The sequence below is a fragment of the Eubalaena glacialis genome, chromosome 5 (genome assembly GCF_028564815.1).
Source record: "Eubalaena glacialis isolate mEubGla1 chromosome 5, mEubGla1.1.hap2.+ XY, whole genome shotgun sequence".
Classification (NCBI taxonomy): Eukaryota; Metazoa; Chordata; class Mammalia; order Artiodactyla; family Balaenidae; genus Eubalaena; species Eubalaena glacialis.
The window spans coordinates 16,399,940-16,413,256 of record NC_083720.1 but is presented as its reverse complement, the minus strand read 5'-3'; the positions used below and the strand labels follow the sequence as shown (position 1 = coordinate 16,413,256).

General features: G+C 40.3%; 1 pseudogene; it reads left to right on the top strand.

Moving 5' to 3' along the window:
- Nucleotides 1–354: 354 nt before the first annotated feature.
- Nucleotides 355–2,298, top strand: LOC133091740 (monocarboxylate transporter 10-like; annotated as a pseudogene).
- The last annotated feature ends 11,019 nt before the right edge of the window (nt 2,299–13,317 follow it).

Sequence of the window (13,317 nt, the reverse complement as noted above, 5' to 3'; positions counted from 1 at the left end):
GATTCTGCTGTTCTTAGAAGGATCCAAACGGGGTGATTTGGTTAGGCAGCTGAAAAAGAGTGGAGGTTACCTCTGTGAGCTCAAGAAATATTTTATTTTATTTGTTTTTTAGTAATCTATTTCCTAGAGCCCCAAAATTTATCTGGTTGGTAGTAGGGACTTAAATTTTTTTTTTTTTTTTGGCCACACCACGTGGCATGCAGGGTCCTAGTTCCCTGACCAGGGAGTGAATCTGCACCCCCTGCAGTGAAGCGTGGAGTCTTAACTACTGGACCACCAGGGAAGTCCCTTATCTTATACTCATTTTTTTTTTTTTTTTAGGAACTTAATAAATATTTGTCGTGTGGATGAAAAATGTTGCCTACTGAAACTGCAAACAAACGATGCTGTGGCCATCCAGCCATCAGCCACTACCAGGCCCTGATGGTGAGCCCGAAATGAGCTCAGGATGGAGACAAAAGGGCTGCCATCCAACAAGCCCTCAGCCACTGCAGCCACTCCCAACAGTGCACCCTGAGGGGACTCAGGATGGAGAAGAACTGGATCCTGGCCTTAGATAGCCAAGGTGTGCCTCAAAGGAATGATTTCAGTGAGCCCAGACTCTTGCATCTTCCTATACTTAGAAAAGCAAGAGCTAACTTAAAAAACTTGAGACACCTGGTTTTCTTTTATTAACAGTAATCTTTTATGTTCTGATTACCTGGCTTCTGTTGCAAAACTCCTGTATAACCTGGCTCCTCTCTTACCTTTTTGGAGCCGTCCCTCAGAGCTTTATGGGAGGCTGTCTTCTGGGCTTAAGTCCTCAGAAAATTCGCCAAATAAAACATAATTCTCAACTTTCAAGTTGTACATTTTTTTTCAGTCAACAGTTGAATGGCTTGTTGAACAAATATTTGAAATATAAACAATACTCATAAAACTAAAAGTTACTTTGATTAAAATAACAGGTAGCTATATATATTTAGTCTAGGTATTTTGCAAGGCATTAATAAAAATTAAAAAACAAAGAGTCGGTTTGGGGCTGTGACTGGGAGGCCTGAGTCCTAGCGGGAGGGGGGCCCACCTGCCCACCGGGGGGCTCCCCCGCCCTCACGACGGCCTCTCTAGCGCAGCGGCCCAACACGCAGGCTCCTCCCTGAGCCCGCCAGGAACTCGGCCCCGCCCACTCCCCTAGTGCCGGCCCAAGGAGGCCGCCTCGGCCACGGTGCCCGCCCAGGAGGGGCCCGCCACCGCGCGGGGAACAAGCGAGGCGCAGCCTGCAGGGCCCCCTGCGCCCGCGGAGGTGGCCCCGCTGCCGGCCCTGGACCCTCGGAGAGCCCCGAGGCGGCGGCGGCCGAGAACGTGGAGGTGGAGCTGGCGGGCCGCTGGGCGCCCGGTTCCCTGAGCCCCGTGAGGCCCCTGAGGGTGGCTCGGCGTCCAGAACGCCTGCGGGGTGCTCTTCACGTCCGTGCTGAAGACCTTCGGGTCCAAGGAGGATGACAAGATGGTTCTCAAGACAGCGTGGGTAAGTTCTCTCTCCATGGGGATGATGCCCTGCTGCTGCCCATTAGCGTCTTCACAGACATGTTTGTTTGGTTGTCAGAAAACAGCCGTGGTGGGTGCTGTTGGATTCATGCCCCGTTCTTTTGTAAGCTCCACGGAGCCTCTGTACCTTAACTAGAGAATCATGTTTACCTGTGGCTGCTCCTTTGCCTACCAGCCTTCATGGGTCATTTGGGGACACCATTTCAAGAAGCGCCTTGGCCTGGTGAATGGCATTGTCACCGCTGGCAACAGTATCTTCACAATTTTGCTGCCTTTCCATCTAAGGATTCGGACTGACAGCGGGTGGCCTCTTTTACACATGAAAGGGTCCTCTGTATCTTCATGTTTGTTCTCTTTCTGGCTGGTAAGTAAGATCTACCCCTTGCCTCCCATGCCAAAGATAAAGATGGTGGAACCAAAGGAGGCAACGGATTCTCCCTCTTTTCCAGGAGAAAGTTCAGTCCTCCCCCAATTTTTTTCAATTTTGCCGTCTTCAGTGTGACAGCCTATGCAGTGTGGACAGTTGGAATACCACTTTCACTTTTTGGATACTTTGTGCCTTAGGTTCACTTGAGTCTGCTGTTCTTTGATGGGGTCACCTCAGGGGTGGAGTGCTGCCTATTATCAGCCACTCTGGGCCAAGACCAACGTCTTCTTTGCCTTGCAAGTTTCCCCTCTGTTCCCTCAGAACTAGAACAGAGGCAGTGTTGGACCATTGCCCCCACTCGAGCATACTGCACAGCCACAGACAGGAACCTGGAGGAAATGGGCTAATGTGAATGAGAGGATATCACATAACCTTTTTTCCAGCTTCTACATCTCCTCCTTTGGTCTCTAGTACATTGTGAATATGAGAAAATTGAATTGCTTTTCACAACCTGTGACAAGTAGAACATATACATAGTTTTTTTTGTTTGTTTGTTTATTTTGGCTGTGCCAGGTCTTAGTTGCAGCACACGGGATCTTCGTTGGGGGATGTTTAGTTGCAGCGTGCGGACTCTTAGTTGTGGTAGGTGAGCTTCTTAGTTGCAGCATGCATGTTGGATCTAGTTCCCTGACCAGGGATCAAACTCGGGCCCCCTGCGTTGGGAGCCTGGAGTCTTACGCACTGGATCACCAGGGAAGTCACCAGAACATATATATAGTTTTATGTTCAATTTTGTTTCCTACAATAAACATTAAGCATAGCAGAAGAAAACATGACAAATGTATAAATTTAGAGCAAGAGTTATCTTGTATTTGATTAACAGCGTAAGTACTATTATAGGAAAAAGGAAAAAAACAAATTGTTTGAATTTTAGAGTTACATATAAACTCTCGGAGGTCTCTGATGGATCATTAGTGTCCTGAGAAAACCATTAAGAGTTAGTGTATTGGAAATCTGTTCCTTCTCTCCTGTTTTTTTTTTTTTTTTTTCCTTTCCAGCTATATCTGTAATGTTTTTCTTTCTTACATTTTTTTAAATTGAAGTATAGTTGATTTACAGTATTGTATTAGTTTCTGGTGTACAACATAGTGATTCAATATTTTTATAACTTTATTCCATTTAAAGTTATTGTAGAATATTGGCTATATTCCCTGTGCTATGCAGTTTATCATTGTCACCTATTTATTTAATACATAACAGTTTGTGCCTCTTGATGCCCTTCCACCTGTCTTGCCCCTCTCCCTCCTCTCTCCCCACTGGTGACCACTGGTTAGTTCTCTATATCTGTCTTTCTCCCTTGTTAATGTGTAAATTTCACCAGGTTTTTTGGTTTTCTTTTGTTTTTAAGTGTCTCAGTTTTTATTTGTTAAAATATAATATACTTTTGAATGATCTCAAAATTCAATTGTAGGGGGACATTCAAGATGGCGGAGGAGTAAGAGGTGGAGATCACCTTCCTCCCCACAAATACATCAAAAATGCATCTACATGTGGAACAACTCCTACAGAACACCTACTGAACACTAACAGAAGACCTCAGACTTCCCAAAAGGCAAGAAACTCCCCATGTACCTGGGTAGGGAAAAGAAAAAAGGAAAAACATAGACAAAAGAATAGGGATGGGACCTGCACCTCTGGGAGGGAGCTGTGAAGGAGGAAAAGTTTCCACACACTAGGAAGCCCCTTCACTGGTGGAGATGGAGGGTGGGGGGGGAAGCTTCGGAGCCGCGGAGGAGAGCGCAGCAACAGTGGTGCGGAGGGCAAAGCGGAGAGATTCCCGCACAGAGGACCGGTGCCGACCAGCACTCACCAGCCCGAGAGGCTTGTCTGCTCACCTGCCGGGGCGGGTGGGGGCTGGGTGCTGAGGCTCGGGCTTCGGAGGTTGGATCCCAGGGAGAGGACTGGGGTTGGCGGCGTGAACACAGCCTGAAAGGGGCTAGTGAGCCACAGCTAGCCGGGAGGGAGTCTGGGGAAAAGTCTGGAACTGTCTAAGAGGCAAGGGACCATTGTTTCTGGTGCGCGAGGAGAGGGGATTAAGAGCGCCGCCTAAACGAGCTCCAGAGATGGGCATGAGCCGTGGCTATCAGCGTGGACCCCAGAGATGGGCATGGGACGCTAAGGCTGCTGCTGCCGCCACCAAGGAGCCTGTGTGCAAGCACAGTTCACTATCCACACCTCCCCTCCTGGGAGCCTGTGCAGCCCGCCACTGCCAGGGTCCCGTGATCCAGGGACAACTTCCCCGGGAGAACGCACGGCGCGCCTCCGGCTGGTGCAACGTCACGCTGGCCTCTGCTGCCGCAGGCTCGCCCCGCATTGTGTACCTCCCCCCCACCCCGGCCTGAGTGAGCCAGAGCCCCCGAATCAGCTGCTCCTTTAACCCTGTCGTGTCTGGGCAGGAACTGATGCCCTCAGGTGACCTACAGGCAGAGGGGGGGCAAATCCAAAGCTGAACCCCAGGAGCTGTGCGAACAAAGAAGAGAAAGGGAAATCTCTCCCAGCAGTCTCAGGAGCAGCGGATTAAATCTCCACAGTCAACTTGATGTACCTGCATCTGTGGAATACCTCAATAGACAATAGACAATGAATCATGCCAAAATTGAGGTGGTGGACTTTAGGAGCAAGTATAGACTTGGGGTTTGCTTTCTGCACCTAATTTGTTCCTGGCTTTATGTTTATCTTAGTTTAGTATTTAGACCTTATTATCATTGGTAGATTTGTTTACTGATTTGGTTGCTCTCTTCCTTTTATATCTATCTATCTATCTATCTATATATATATATATTTCTTTTTTTTTTCCTTTTTCTCTTTGTGTGAGTGTGTATGTGTATGCTTCTTTGTGTGATTTTGTGTGTATAGGTTGGCTTTTACCATTTGTCTGAGGGTTCTGTCTGTCCGGTTTTTCTTTGTTTTTTTTTTTTAGTATAGTTTTTAAAGCTTGTTATCATTGGTGGATTTGTTTATTGGTTTGGTTACTCTCTTCTTTTTTCTATTACTTTTTAATTTTTTTATTTTAATAACTGTATTTTATTTATTTTCACATTCTTTCATTTTTTTTTTTCTCTCCCTTTTCTTCTGAGCAGTGTGGCTGACAGGTTCTTGGTGCTCTGGCCGGTGTCAGGCCTGAGCCTCTGAGGTGGGAGACCCGACTTCAGGTCACTGGTCCACCAGAAATCTCTCGGCCGCTCGTAATATCAATTGGCGAGAGCTCTCCCAGAGATCTCCATCTCAACACTAAGACCCAGCTCCACTCAACAACCAGCAAGCTACAGTGCTGGACACCCCAAGCCAAACAACTAGCAAGACAGGAACACAACACCACCTATTAGCAGAGAGGCTGCCTAAAATCATAATAGGTTCACAGACACCCCAAATCACACCACCGGACACGGTCCTGCCCAGCAGAAAGACAAGATCCAGTCACATCCACCAGAACACAGGCACAAGTCCCCTCCACCAGGAAGCCTACACAACCCACTGAAACAAACTTACCCACTGGAAGCAGACACCAAAAACAATGGGAACTACGAACCTACAGCTTGCGAAAAGGAGACCCCAAACACAGTAAGTTAAGCAAAATGAGAAGACAGAGAAACACACAGCAGATGAAGGAGCAAGGTAAAAACCCAGCAGACCAAGCAAATGAAGAGGAAATAGGCAGTCTACCTGAAAAATAATTCAGAGTAATGATAGTACAGATGATCCAAAATCTTGGAAATAGAATGAAGAAAATACAAGAAACGTTAAACAAGGACCTGGAAGAACTAAAGAGCAAACAAACAATGATGAACAACACAATAAATGAAATTAAAAATTCTCTAGAAGGAATCAATAGCTGAATAACTGAGGCAGAACGGATAAGTGACCTGGAAGATAAAATAGTGAAAATAACTACCATAGTGCAGAATAAAAAAAAAAGAATGAAAAGAATTGAGGACAGTCTCAGAAACCTCTGGGACAACATTAAATGCACGAACATTCTAATCACATTGGTCGGAGAAGAAGAAGAGAAAAAGAAAGGGACTGAGAAAATATTTGAAGAGATTATAGTTGAAAACTTCCCTAATATGGGAAAGGAAATGGTCAATCAAGCCCAAGAAGTGCAGAGAGTCCCATACAGGAAAAATCCAAAGAGAAACACACCAAGACACATATTAATCAAACTATCAAAAAGTAAATACAAAGAAAAATATTAAAAGCAGCCAGGGAAAAGCAACAAATAACATGCAAAGGAAGTCCACACACATATGGTCACCTCATCTTTGGTAAAGGAGGCAAGAATATACAATGGAGAAAAGACAGCCTCTTCAGTACGTGGTGCTGGGAAAACTGAACAGCTACATGTAAAAGAATGAAATTTGAACACTCCCTAACACCATACACAAAAATAAACTCAAAATAGATTAAAGACCTAAATGTAAGGCCAGACACTATGGAAGTCTAGAGGAAAACATAGGCAGAACACTCTACGACATAAATCACAGCAAGATCCTTTCTAACCCACCTCCTAGAGAAATGGAAATAAAAACAAAAATAAATGGGACCTAATGAAACTTAAAAGCTTTTGCACAGCAAAGGAAACCATAAACAAGATGAAAGACCACCCTCAGAATGGGAGAAAATATTTGCAAATGAAGCAACTGAAAAAGGATTAATCTCCAAAATTTACAAGCAGCTCATGCAGCTCAATATCCAAAAAAAAAAAAAAATTGAATCCAAAAATGGGCAGAAGCCCTAAATAGACATTTCTCCAAAGAAGATATTCAGATTGCCAACAAACACATGAAAGAATGCACAACATCCCTAGTCATTAGAGAAATGCACATCAAAACTACAATGAGGTATCACCTCACACTGGGCAGAAGGGCCATCATCAAAAACTCTACAAACAATAAATTCTGTAGAGGGTGTTGAGTAAAGGGAACCCTCTTGCACTGTTGGTGGGAATGTAAATTGATACAACCACTATGGAGAACAGTATGTAGGTTCCTTAAAAAACTAAAAATAGAACTACCATACGACCCAGTAGTCCCACTATTGGCCATATACCCTGAGAAAACCATAATTCAAAAGGAGTCATGTACCAGAATGTTCATTGCAGCACTATTTACAATAGCCAGGACATGGAAGCAACCTAAGTGTCCATCGACAGGTGAATGCATAAAGAAGATGTGGCACATATATACGGTGGAATATTACTCAGCCATAAAAAGAAACAAAATTGAGTTATTTGTAGTGATGTGGATGGACCTAGAGACTGTTATACGGAGTGAAGTAAGTCAGAAAGAGAAAAACAAATATGTATGCTAACACTTATATATGGAATCTAAAAAAAAGAAAAGAAAAATGGTTGTGAAGAACCTAGGGGCAGGACAGGAATAAAGACGCAGACGTAGAGAATGGACTTGAGGACACAGGGAGGGGGAGGGGGAAGCTGGGACGAAGTGAGATAGTGGCATGGACATATATGCACTACCAAATGTAAAATCGGTAGCTAGTGGGAAGCAGCTGCATAGCATAGGGAGATCAGCTTGGTGCTTTGTGTCCACCTAGAGGGGTGGGATAGGGAAGGTGGGAGGGAGACGCAAGAGGGAGGGGATATGGGGATATATGTATACGTATAGCTGATTCACTTTGTTATACAGCAGAAACTAACACACCATTGTAAAGGAATTATACTCCAATAAAGATGTTAAAAATAAAAAATTCAACTGTAATATGGATATTTGCTTATTCCTCCTTATTCCTTAATCCAAATCCTTGGATTAATATCAAATTAAAGTTTGTACAAGTTTGAGGAGCCTACATTTAGCTTATAAGGGTCTTATGATTTTTATATCAAGTAAATTGTTATGATAGAGGGGAAAAAACAAAATAAATATTAAACTGCTTATAAATGATACAATTAATTAAAAAATCTATTTCTGTTTTGGGCTGTGCAGCTATCTGTTGTTTGCTTTTAATTTCGTTGTATTGATAAGGACTGACTCATCGAAAGTAGCTATTAATTATACAGCAGACCACTCCTAAGAAACTTAGCCTATCCTGCACCATAGTTTGGTTCAGAGCTGTGTGTGACCTGATTTTAATCTGCATTATCATTTGTGAGTGACCATGGTAACAATTGTATTATGTACTTATACAACTGTCTTATTTCTCAGTGTCTCCATATTTAGTCTTCAACAGTTTATGCTCAAATATTTAAAAATTCTTTTTCTTTCCTCAAGGAATTAACAAAGCAAAACAATTTTCTGAGATGGCCTTTAGGATTTGAAAAACATATTCTTGTTGCTTTTGTTTTTCAGGATGGATTTTTCTGTCAGCACAAATAATCACCAGTTTTTTTTTTTAATGTTATAATTTAATAATTTGTCTAACGTTATTTAGCAGTGAACAGCTACAATCTATTGCCTCTGATATGTTCTAGATTTTTCATCTTTGGTCCTCTTCTCTTTGATGTTCACTGAGCATTGTGGAGTTATTTGATATCAGTTAAAAGTTGTACAAATAAAATATTAATAGACTATATATATATGTGTGTATATGTATATGCTGAAAAACATGACAGCCACTTTAAATTGGCTTGGGTTATTATGTGAGTCATATTAGACTAGTCCACAGTTTGGATAGAAATACTTAAATTGTAATAGCATTCTTTCTGAAACTAGGTATATTTCCCAAGGTAACCTGTAATAGTAAAATCTCTATAAGGTGCCTGATATCGAAATTTCCAAATGATAAAAAGTGGCTTTATTCAAAGGGGATTGCTGATAGTTAATTCTGCAGTTGTCCCTTTCTTTGATTTGTACCTCATTATTCATGTAAATTACTATCATCTTAATTTGCTCTTTATTCTCATCTACATTTAAATTGGACACAGGAGAAATTAGGACAGCAACATCTGGCTTTAAGGAAATAGAAATAGTTATATAACTAAATGTCATCATCAATCAGACTGCATTTTGTTCTATTACACATACTATTTGAAACAGTCACACCAGATATACCAAACAGAAGGAACAGCACCAAAAAACAAATTAGTCCACTCTACAAAGAATTAGAAACATAAATCCAACAGTCCTATCATATTCACTTCAGTTGTATTCTGGCTGACTGAGAATTTAGAATACAAATTTATAATTGTATGAAACATCTCAAATATTTTTTCCTTTTCCTTTTATAAAATATAGAAATAATACAGATACATGACAAAAACATGGCTCAAATGATAAGAAAGTCTTAAAATGAAAATCTCTTCCTCTAGCCTAAGAGGATAGTTGTTCTTCCTAGAAAATAACACTGTCAATTTCCAGTGTTTTTTGAAGTTACTTTTTTTTAAAATTGAAGTGTAGCGTATTAGTTTTGGGTGAACAACATAGTGATTCAGTTTTTTTGGATTGATTCAATATTTTTATAGATTATACTCCATTTAAAGTTATTTTAAAATAATGGCTATCCCTGCGCTGTACAATATATCTTTAGAGCTTATTTATTTTTACATAATAGTTTGTACCTCTTAATCCCCTACCCTTATCTTACCCTTTCCCCCTCCCTCTCCCCACTGGTAACCATTAGTTTTTTTTTTTCTATATTTGTAAGTCTGTGTTTTGTTATATTTATTCATTTATTTTTCAGATTCTATATAAAAGTTATAATATACAGTATTTGTCTTGCTCTGTATGACTTATTTCACTAAGTATAATACGTTCTAGGTTCCATCCATGTTGTTGCAAATGGCAGAATTTCATTCCTTTTTATGGCTGAGTAAAATTCAATTATATATATTGTATATTATATATATCACTTCAATTATATATATAATTGTATATATATAACCCCACTTCTTCTTTATCCAATCATCTGTTGATAGACACTTAGGTTGCTTCCATATCTTGGCTATTGTAAATAATGCTGCTATGAACATTGGGGTGCATGTATCTTTTTAAGTTAGTGTTTTCACTTTCTTCGGATACATACCTAGGAGTGGAATTGCTAAATCATATGGTAGTTCTATTTTTGGTATTTTGAGGAACCTCCATAGTGTTTTTCATAGTGGCTGCACCAATTTACATTCCCACCAACAGTATACTGGGGTTCCCTTTTCTTCACATCCTTGCCAATATTTATTTGTAGACTTTTTGAGGATAGCCATTCCAACAGGTGTGAAGTGATATCTCATTGTGGTTTTGATTTGCATTTCTCTGATGGTTAGAGATACTGAGTATCTTTTCACATGCCTGTTGGATATCTGTATATCTTCACTGGAAAAATTTCTTTGGTCTTCTGCCCATTTTGTAATCTGGGTGTTTGTTTTTTCGATTTTGAATTGTATGAGCTGTTTATGTGTTTTGGATATTAACCCCTTATTAGTCATATCCTTAGTTGTTATTTAAGGGATTTTCTCTTGTTTTTTTGATTGAAACAAGTTCTCTGTCTTCTCATTTTGCTTAACTTTCTCTGTCTCTATGAATTTAGTTGAAACAGTTACCTATCCCAGTCTTGAATGGGTGTCCTTGTGTGGGTGTGTCTCTATACAGTCTGTGTATGCCCAGTGACTTTGGTGGGAGACCTGGATCTGAGGTGAGCATGAGTCATGTCTTTCCCCAGGGTGTGCTGGCAGCTATTACCTTGGTAGGAGTTAGGGCTGGAGATGGAGGGGCTGGACCAGAGCTAGGTATGAGCCAGGGCTTCTCCTCTGCTCAGTGGCCAACACCACCCTACTGGGGACAGAAGTTGCTGGGGCGGAAGCCCTGAGGTTCAGGTCTCAGCTGGCCCCGTTCCCTCTGAGTGTTTGCTTTCGGCACCTTCACCCCATAGGGGAGCAGTGCTGGTGTAAGAGAGTCTGGAGTGGGCACTTGGCATGGGTCAGGGCACAGGCTGTGGCAGTCCCTTACTCTTGTGTGGAGCTGCCTTGCTGACCATGTGGGACAAAGCAGGTGCTCCGCTCGGGTGGGGCTCCACACTGTTTTGGTTGCAGAAAATCTGCCAGTGTCACTTGCAGTTTTAATCTGCTTCTTCTGCCATGTTTCGGGAGTAAGCAGTGTGTGTCCACTTTTCATGAGTGGAGGCTAGGTTTCTTACAGCTCTCCTGTCAGTCCCACTGGTTTTCAAGACAGCTAAGGGGACTCATCTTCCTGGTTTCAGACGCCAGGCCTGGGGCACCCAATATGTGGCTCAAGCCACTCACTACCCAGGGAATATCTCCACCTGTGTAATCTCCCTCCTCTTCTTTGTCTCCTGCCAGGGACACAGATCCAGACCTGATTGCTTCACTTCCCTTCTTACCCAATTCTGTGTAGATCTTTCTTACAGCCTTGGTTGTACAAGTGTTTTTCTGCCAGTCTCCAGTTAGTTTTCAGTGAGATCTTGAAGTTACTTTTAAAACTGATGTGGTATACATATCTTATAATTACCAAAGTATCAATTTTTGATACACCTATTTTTTTCTCCACTGTAAAGGATTTCATTCTTACTACCTCTACCTCCCTGGTTTACTCCTAAAGAATTTCACCCTTTCTTTGCTTGTAGTATTTCTTTTCAAGGTGTGCTTGGAAAACTCAACTCTATTATTTGCCTCTTTAATGCAATCTAGAAGCTAAGTTTGTAAAATTTTTCACCAATGTCTATTGGAAGTACACTTGATAGAATAGTAAAGTCATAAACATATGTCACATATGAACTGGCTTCTTCATTTACATATTTTTTTCCACTAGAGGGTATAGAATTTGTAAAACAAAATAAAACAAAAGCTGGGCAACCTAGGGGATTACACAGATATCAGTTTCTTCATGCTATAAAATGAGGATTATAGACGAAGTGATTGCTAAAATAATTTTCATATTCAATGAATGAAAATAAGTCCATATGATAGATCTTGGTTTTCTAGCACTATTTCTAGGAATACATACCCTAACCAGATGATTCTCTAAGTCTGATTGAATTGAAATATATATTTCTTCAATAAAATTAGATAATTTTGGTAATTACAGATCAATGCCACATTATCTAAACAACTTATTTTTTTCCATTTTCTTTGCTTACGAAATTAACTTCTATTCACAATTTAGCTTCCCACAAAGGATTTTCCACAGGAAATTGATGCACACTCACATCTGGCAGACAATATTTTTTCCATACATAAAAACATAGTCAACAAATAATTTTTTAGGATCTACGTTATCCAGGCACTATACTAGGTGATGGAGGTGCAAAAAATATAATACAAACATAAATATTGAATACAGTAAAATACCAAAAAAAAAATTAAATACGAAACTAATGTATGCCAAGGAATTGTAATACAACATAGCAAATACAATTATTGAAATATCCACAGAGTTATCTGGGAATGAAGAAAGTGGATCTTGATTCAGACAATGGGAACAGAGTGAGAAGGACACATAAAAGGAAATAATACTTTGCATAGGCTTAATTATACGCTATTCAGTGTCATTGGAATGTAAGGTTTGGTTTTGGGGATTAACATTGAGGCTAAGAGCAGGAGTTAGAATTTTAGTGCTTACCAAAGAAATACAAACTAGGCATAAATGACCTTCTTACAACTTCTAATTTATAAGAAATTTGGGAGGCTATATTGAGTTGTCAAAACAGACATAAAATATTGCTTTTTAAATAAAAATTTATGGTATTTCATAATGCACGTTTGCTATAATTAAAAATAATAATAATAAGATTTCAAAGAAATTTGACATTTATAAAACACACTGTTGGATAACTTAAAAGACCTCCCAGAGAGTATATTATTTCCATCAATGATGAAGTAACTAGTATAGGACTAGATTCCCCGTGATAACCAACTATAAATCTGGACAAAATACACTAAATAATTATTTTCATACATTAAACATTAGATAGTGAAGGACTATGATTCGAAGTAGAAGGGAAATAAGAAATTTGGTTCATGTTTATCCTGACTTTCAACTAACACTGTCTGGACTGTGGCACAGTGAAAGGAAGACTAAATCATAGAAGTCTCACTGAGTTGAGAAAACTGAGTTCAAGGCTACTGGGGTGACAGAAATTTGCAGGGCAGGAAAATAGGGACCTATACAGAAAAAGAAAGTCCTAAAAGTCTTTCCTTGAATTATTGGCAAATACTAAGCTGCAGATGCTGTGGGAAAGAGTCCATAAAGTTAGGGAAAGAAAGGTTATCAGGAGCTGTGAGCTGGGGAATAAAAAACTATATATATATATTTATATTTATATACTTATATGTATATTTATATATATTTATATATTAATATATACTATATGTATTATGAACAGACACAACTGAAAAATGTTCATATTCTAAAAAGCAAGAATGAAGAGTCCTCACTGAATAGCTGGACATTGAATAGAATTCAGAA